This window comes from Podarcis bocagei (genome assembly GCF_964188305.1).
Source record: "Podarcis bocagei genome assembly, contig: HAP1_SCAFFOLD_95, whole genome shotgun sequence".
NCBI classification, from domain to species: domain Eukaryota; kingdom Metazoa; phylum Chordata; class Lepidosauria; order Squamata; family Lacertidae; genus Podarcis; species Podarcis bocagei.
Genome location: NW_027670319.1, coordinates 243756 through 252006, shown reverse-complemented (window position 1 = coordinate 252006; position 8251 = coordinate 243756). Strand labels below are relative to the sequence as shown.

Here is an 8251-nt window from a genome sequence, read left to right as displayed (position 1 = left end):
GTCCACCCGCCATTGTGAGGCTCAAAGCAATGAAGATTGCCAGGTGTTGCCATTGGCTATGGCTTTCTTGTGATGTCACAAAAGCATTTGGCAACTGAGTGGATATAAAGGCAGGCCAAGGGGAAAGCCCTTTTCTATTTCCAGCAGGACACACCTGGCATTGGATGTGACATTCAGCACTGCCCAGGTTTCTTCTACTTGGAGGAGGCAAAGTGGTGAATGGAAGGAGGCAATCCTCTGGCAGGGGGATGCTAGGGAGCGATAATAAGGCAAGTCTGCTTGCTTGAAGGCTGCAGAGTCAATGCTGTCAAAGACTGTGAGATGATTCTCACCCAGGTGAAAGCTTAGTACAATGTTTCATGCGTGTGACTTGTAATGTTTTAGCATTTTTTCCCTTGTGATTTTTATTAAGGTGCTTTGAATTTATTTGCGAGCAGCCTTAGATGGATTTCTATATCCTTAAGGGCCAGACAAATATATAATCATAATAAACACACGAAATAAATAACTATAGCTAACCAAGACTTCGCAACATGCATCCTAGCTTGCATAAAGGGAGGATCAAAGCTGCTATGTGTAGGACCATGAAGCTCATTCATATTGTTAAGCCAAGATATACATGTTGGCTTAACATTAGCATAGCAGAATTCTAAACTTTGCTAGAGAAGATCCATTGTTATTACTTTAGTGGCCTGCACATTTCTGCTTGTCAAACGTAAGGGGTTTTGTGGGCTATAAAGCTGAACAGAGGTGGGTGCTTGCTTTATTTCATGTTTATTTCCAGATAACGCCCAGTTGTGTATCTCTCTGGGAGATCTGCCAACTTCAAAGCAGTAGTAAAAACATTCCATAAAATATGTTTGCAGGATGACAAAGCAAAGGAAACTGTTCATCTACAAGGAAGCAACTCATAAATACTGAAGGGCTGAAACAATGGCACTCCTCTTGTAATATCCTATTTTACATAGTATTTCAAAAAGCAGCATGATGCTGCTGGGAAACTGAAATGAAGTTCTCAAGAACATTGTGGAAGATGGCGATCTGCTGCTTCGAAAATGGCACCATGTAATGCTTGAGCTAAGGTTACATGGCATCTGTCAAAGATGGAAATGGAACAGAATTTTTCCTGGTATTCCAGTTGTTCTATTTGCAGTGCAATGGGTCTTATCCAATCTTCTTAGAATCGTAATTACAATCTTCTGAAAGATGTGCTCCTGAGATCCAACTGAACAGCAGAGGACCCAAGAAGCAAGGTGAAGCTTGGCATGAAACTCTAGTAAGTCCTATCTCCTCGGTTACTTAGATCAAAGAACAAAAGAGCGGGGATGCTTCCAGACAGGTGTTTATGATGGAACAGTGCTTCTCACACACCTGAGCTTTTTGTGGCAACTACAGGATGTTATTGGCATAAAAATTCTCCAATTTAAGCTAGATCAACCCTTTCTGGGGAAAACACAGTAAGCATACAAATGAACAAACCTGTTTACAGTGACCTGCTATCAGTATAATAACCCATTCACAAATTAAGTCCCTCCCAGCCCCATCCAGAAGCACCCCAAGAAGAATCTGGCTTTGCAACAAAGACTGGTCAGGCTGAACGCCAGACACACAGAAGGCTTACTCAATGATCTGACTGGTTATTATTTTGTGAAATTATGTCTTTGACTGTGATGTGATGGGGTGGTGCAGAAGCTGAATTCTCACATGCTGTCCCTGAAAGTGCAGTTTCAAAGCCAGCCTGGGGGCACTGCCTTGAGTGTCAATATCACCTGTCCTGTTGAAAAGAGGAAAGTGAATAGGGAAAGGTTGGGCAACAGGGACAGGAAGGTGACTGGGCAGAGGATGGGCCTGTGAAAGTTGTGTTGTTTGGAGGTCAAACTCTCCTTCAAGAACTCTGCAGGCACCCCCCCTCCATTTTTCTTCAAGTGACATGCAATTTCTGACTTTCTGACAATCAGTTCCACACTGGAGACTGCTAAATAATCCTGAGCAACACAAATGTGTTCCATCCTAATGATGATTATTGCACAATGTTTTGCCTATGAACAATTATATACATGAAATAACTCCCCTTATTAAATTTGGATTGGATGCTAATTAAGACTAATTTAGAAAGAAACTGTATGCAATTTGGGTGATCTCGGGGAAGGATTATAATCAATGTGAAGTTACATTTACTTTTAATTGCTGGAATTCTAGCGGGCTTTCTCATGCGCTATATTGCACCTAATTTGGCATACCCTAGATGATCTTCAGTGGGAGAAATTTGTATCAACTAAAAAATGTGCAACTGAGTGGCTAGGCATAAATGAAATTACTTGTAGCAGGACGTACCGTTTTCATTCTCCACTCCTGAGTCAATGTGGTTAATCCATGAATCCAGGATTATATACAGAGGGTTGAACGCTTCCTCAGAACTGAGTTCTTTACCTTGGAATTAAATCTCCTTCGTGTTAGATATGCCCATTACCACATCAGGTTACTCCTGCCTCTCATAATGCTCATCTATATCCTCTGTGAGTAGTCTGTACATCACAGGGACACCTCAGCCCCTGGGAAGACTTCAGGATCAGCCAGTGTAAATCGCAGAGTTTCCCGACCCTGTCACAGCAGTGATTGGCCTTTAAGTTCAGTTGCATGTTCTCTCCCTCCTGGTTGGTCGTTTGGGAGACTCAAAGTCTTTCTCCAGCCCAAACATCACAGCGACTGATACCAAGAAGCATCAACACACTTTAGGACTAGTAGGACTAGTAGCCAGTGTGGTGTAGTGGTTCAGAGTAGTGGACTCATAATCTGGTGAACCAGGTTCGCTTCCCCGCTCATCCACATGCAGCTGCTGGGTGACCTTGGGCTAGTCACACTTCTCTGAAGTCTCTCAGACTCACTCGCCACACAGAGTGTTTGTTGTGGCAGAGGAAGGGAAAGGAGATTGTTAGCCGCTTTGAGACCCCTTAGGGTAGTGATAAAGCAGGATATCAAATCCAAACTCTTCTTCTCTTCTTCTTCTTCAGAGTGTTGGCAGTTCGAGTGACAGACTCAGTAGCACAGCATTTTGGCTAAACTACGTTTATTTGCATATACACACTCGGAGCATCGTAACTCAGCTCCTTCCTCTTCAGCATCAGACAGCAAAGAGAGAGAACAAAGGACAACATTCCTACATCATGGAAACACAGTAATAAAAACATCCTGTCTCCGTCACTTCCCACGATGTGGAATGAAAACATACACCGTCATGTGAAAACCAATCCCATGACTGCAACACGGGGCAAGAATTCTAACAAGTAGGGGTTACAGATAGGTAGCCGTGTTGGTCTGCCATAGTCAAAATAAAAAAATTCCTTCCAGTAGCACCTTAAAGACCAACTAAGTTAGTTCTTGGTATGAGCTTTCGTGTGCATGCACACTTCTTCAGATACACTGAAACAGAAGTTGCCAGATCCTTCTATATAGAGAGAAGGTGGGGAGGGGTATTACTCAGAAGGGTGGTGGGAATGGGAGATTGGCAGATAGCTGAGATGAGCCTGTTGACGACTCTTAACAACTGCAATAGGTCTTACAGGAAAAGGCAAGGGGTGAGAAGGTGAAAAATGGCTAAGTCATGTATAATGAGATAAGAATCCAATGTCTTTGTTCAAACCAGGTCTCTCCATGGTTTTAAGTTTGGTAATGAATTGCAATTCAGCAGCTTCTCTTTCCAGTCTATTTCTGAAATTCCTTTGTAGTAAAACAGCTACTTTGAGATCTTGTATAGAATGTCCTGGGAGATTGAAGTGTTCTCCTACTGGTTTCTCTGTTTTGTGATTCTTGATGTCAGATTTATGTCCGTTTATTCTTTGGCGTAAGGTTTGGCCTGTTTGTCCAATATAGAGAGCTGAAGGACACTGTTGGCATTTGATGGCATACACAATGTTAGATGATGAGCAATTAAATAGTCCCGAGATGGTATGTGTGATGTTGTTGGGGCCAGTAACAAGTAGGGTTATTGTTGTTGTGGGGTTGTTGCTCTGCCCTCAAAGCCTGTGCTTTGTTTATATGCCCAAATGACCTGATGCTCAAACAGACATACATGAGTTGGGAGCACAGGTTGTGCTGAGATACTGCTTCTCTCACCATGCATGCTGGGAGAAAATTGCTTAAAACCACAGAGTGCAACAAGGCAAGGCAGGGGATAAGAGAGGTTTCATTCCATTGCTCTGCATGCTTCCTTTTCTGTGAAGAGTGAATGGGGGCGGTGGACAAAAATATGTTTGGCTGGCCTGTCATGTCTAGTTTGGTCCTAAGTTGGGTGTGTTGATTGGCCTTTAAAATCAGATACCTGGTTCCTATTTTTACAAAATATAGACTTCTATATACTGTACTTTTCCATGTACAAGACAAGGTTTTTTTTTTTATTAAAAAATTATGTTAAAAATTGGGGCTCGTCTTATACATGGATAGTGCATAGGGAGGACGTGGGATTGGTTGTTTCCCCGAGCCGGAGATTGTCAGCGGCTATTAGGCGTGTTATTGGTGGCTGCGGCAGGGACTGGTGTTGATTGGCTGTCGCTACGGCAATTGGGTGGGTGATCAGCAAAAGAACAACAACTCTGGGCCACTCCCCCAAAAAGCTCAGCAACTCTGGGCAATTTCCCCCCATTTTCTTAATTTTGAGTCCCCCCAAATAGGGGGCATCTTATACATGGGTGGAGTGTGTGTTATACACAAAAAATACAGTAGTTTTCCTGAGCATTGAAAGAATTTCACATGCTTAGTAATGTTTAAAATGTTCTGGAAGGTAAGTCTGTATTATACCATTCTCTCTCGAGACAGATGGCTAGCACGTCTTGCTATGCTTTCTTGCAACTCAAGTTTGAGGAAAAGGAAAAGGAAATAAAGAAGTTTAATAGATGCTGGGCTGATCATAAACGGCCTTGATCTCTTGTTACGGGGTGATAGCTGTTACCTGGCCGCTCTTTTCGATTATCTTCCTAAATGCGTTCAGTCTTTCAGAAGTAATTTAGATGGCTGGCAAATTCTCTGTAGTCGAGCAATTGAGACAGCCGAGCATTCTGTTTGCCACGGCTTCAGTAAACTTAGCACAAAACATTCGCTGTGTGCATCTTGTAAATGGGCATGTGCCCCGTTCATAATATCACAAAGAGATATGCTAGGCTAGAAATGTCTTTGTCTGTCTTGTAATAATGCCGTGCAACACCCTGGCCAGCACAGCAAAGGGCAACAGCTGTGTATTTTAAATGACTTTCAAGCTGGCATTGTCTTCGGCAGTTTGTGTGCTTAGTTTGTTTGATGACAGTTGGTGACCCGACCGTCACCCGTGACAGGTAGCCTTTTGATATATGAGGTGTTTCTTTGCGTGTGTTCATTTTGCAGTTTGCACAACTTTATTTACTGCATCTCAGCTGTAAACACACAAGATGGACTTCTACAAAAAACAATGGAGAGGACAGAGAGTTCAGACCATGTTCAAAAAACTCTGAAAAAGAGAGGGAGAGCATACTTTCCGGGACTTTGTTCAGAAAGAGGAGGAGATTCATGGCCATCTCTCTCTTACAGCCCATTGCCCCAGATCTTGTTGTTGTTGTTTAGTCGTTTAGTCATGTCTGACTCTTCGTGACCCCCTGGACCAGAGCACGCCAGGCACTCCTGTCTTCCACTGCCTCCCGCAGTTTGGTCAAACTCATGCTGGTAGCATCGAGAACACTATCCAATCATCTCATCCTCCATCGTCCCCTTCTCCTTGTGCCCTCCATCTTTCCCAACATCAGGGTCTTTTCCAGGGAGTCTTCTCTTCTCATGAGGTGGCCAAAGTATTGGAGTCTCAGCTTCAGGATCTGAAGAGCTGGAGGTTTGTGGATAGTTCAGGGCTGATTTCCAGATCTATTGATGATTTCTTTGAAACTATCCACAAACCTCCTTTGTTTCAATGGTACTAGCTTTTGAACAACTGAATCTCACATTTCAGCATTTTATAAATTGCACGCCGTCTGCTAATTCTGTACACACATTGAAGGTCAATTAGTTTGTGTATTCGGCCACAAATGTAACGGAACACAGTGAAGTTCTCTTGATTATTTGGTTTTGTGTATGGTTTTGGATAACAGGTTTTTACCATTAGAGGGTGCTAAAGACTTTCCACAGATTAAACAAAAATCTTTATGTAAATGTGGATGTGTTAAATACCACATATATATCTGAAAACAATTACATTAAGGTATTCTAGTAAATCAACACGTGCCAGGAAATTTTCAATGCAGCCACCTCAGCTTCTTACTCATTGAAATGTAGGAGAAATCTTGCAGCGGGAACTGATTCATTTATGACTGCTAACGCAAAAGGTTGCAATTCAACATGGCCCGCATAGCTGGAATCCACAAGACCCACAGTATGGTCAAAGATGGATTAACTACCTGAGGAAATGGCAGCTTGATGCCTGTGTTTACTGAACAATTTGTGGCTAGAACTTAAAGGAAGACCAAAGCAATGTTATGTTATCATAAACATAACAATAAAGGAAGACCAAAGCAATGTTATGTTATCATAAACATCTGACTTTTAGTCCACCGAGGGAGAAATCTTTGTATCAAAATATATGTTTATTTGAAAAATGTGCCTATTTGGAGAAACTCCTTCCGCCCCCCAAGAGATCTTGTGTTTGCCAAGAAAAAGTTCGAATCTCTCTCTCTCTCTCTCTCTCTCTCTCTCTCTCTCTCTCTCTCTCTCTCTCTCTCACACACACACACACACACACACACACACAGCTTTATTGCGGTCCATAAACCCAACATGATAGAATCATAGAATTGTGCCTCCACTCCACAGGGACCTCACCTGTTCTCCAATAATTCTCAAAGATTATACGCAGTGCCTCTGAGATTACATTTGCAAGCTCCTTTACAACCTCTGGGTGCAGCTCATCAGGTCCTGGAGATGTGAATTTATTTAAAGTAGCAAGATGTTCCCTTACCACCTCAGCTCCCTTCTTGCATCATTTATTCTATTATCGTCAGGTTGGGCACTGCTTTCCTTTTGGCTGAAGACCTAGGCAAAGGCTGGATCTAGACACTTCAAAGAAGCGTCTCAGGAAAACACGCTGCAAACTTTGTATGAGAAATTGGATTGGCAAAAATGGAACTCCACAGAGCCATTTGGTGTCACAGTGTTATAATGCATATACTGTACAATGCATATAAAGCACTTTTTCTTTGCCAATGTAGCTGAGTTCAAAGTTGGTCTTGAGCAGTTTTCCCTGTCCCCCCAGTTGCATTTCTCCCCAATTAAAATATTCTCTGCGCAGAGGACCTACTATTTGCTTGTTCTCCCTCTTTCTTTAAGCACAGCCAAAGAAACCTTCATTCATTCATTCATTCATTCATTCATACATACCGTATTTTTCGCTCTATAAGACGCACCCAACCATAAGACATACCTAGTTTTTAGAGGAGGAAAACAAGAAAAAAAAATTCTGAATCAAATGTTGTTGAAGAGGCTGTGCAGCCATCCCTCTTGTTGTTCTGGCTTCAGCGATAGCTGCATAGCCTGCATTTGCTCCATAAGACGCACACACATTTCTCCTTACTTTTTAGGAGGGAAAAAGTGCGTCATATAGAGCGAAAAATACGGTACATACATACATCTCTTGCAAGCCTAAACTCATTCTGAGTTTTGGACCCCCTGACCTTCTCCCTGTAACTGTTGACAACTAAGGTAGCAATGGGAGGAAATTGTTTCAGTTCATATTTAAAGGCAAACCTACCTATTTTGCACTTTCAGTAACAAGATGTGAACCAAAACACTGTTGTCCTTTGAATTTTGCAGTTCTCATAATTTTGCAATTCAGTTTCTCCGGCTGAGCAATGAACACAGAGAAAACAACATTTTAAAATGCACTTTATTAGAGAACATAGTTTTGCAGAAATGTGTATAATTAGATAAATTCACAACCTAATTCCAACATGGCCTGCAAAGGGAAAGGTTTTGTTGCTCAAAGGAACAGTCTATTTGATAATTCATTCCCGTTTCTTTAAAGTTCATTTAGCTAAGATTTAAAATAACATTTAATGGGGTGTAGCATTGTTTTTACAGACAGAATGATCATAATCCGTGAACATATGTTGTTTACATTATCCCTCTGGTCTTTACTTGGTAATAGTAAAGTAATTTGTGTGAAGTGTTAAATTGCCTGATGTAATTGAATCAATCATCCTTGTGTGGACATGCCTGGCTGTGGCTGCAGGGCCTGATCACTTCC

At 41.9% G+C, this 8251-nt stretch overlaps 1 long non-coding RNA gene across 1 annotated transcript; it reads left to right on the top strand.

Annotated features, from left to right (window-relative positions):
• The first annotated feature begins 226 nt into the window (after window positions 1–226).
• Window positions 227–7291, top strand: LOC308579508. The gene is made up of 4 exons (XR_014004513.1): window positions 227–336; window positions 867–1276; window positions 3012–3284; window positions 6823–7291. It is a non-coding gene; the product is annotated as an uncharacterized lncRNA (long non-coding RNA).
• The last annotated feature ends 960 nt before the right edge of the window (window positions 7292–8251 follow it).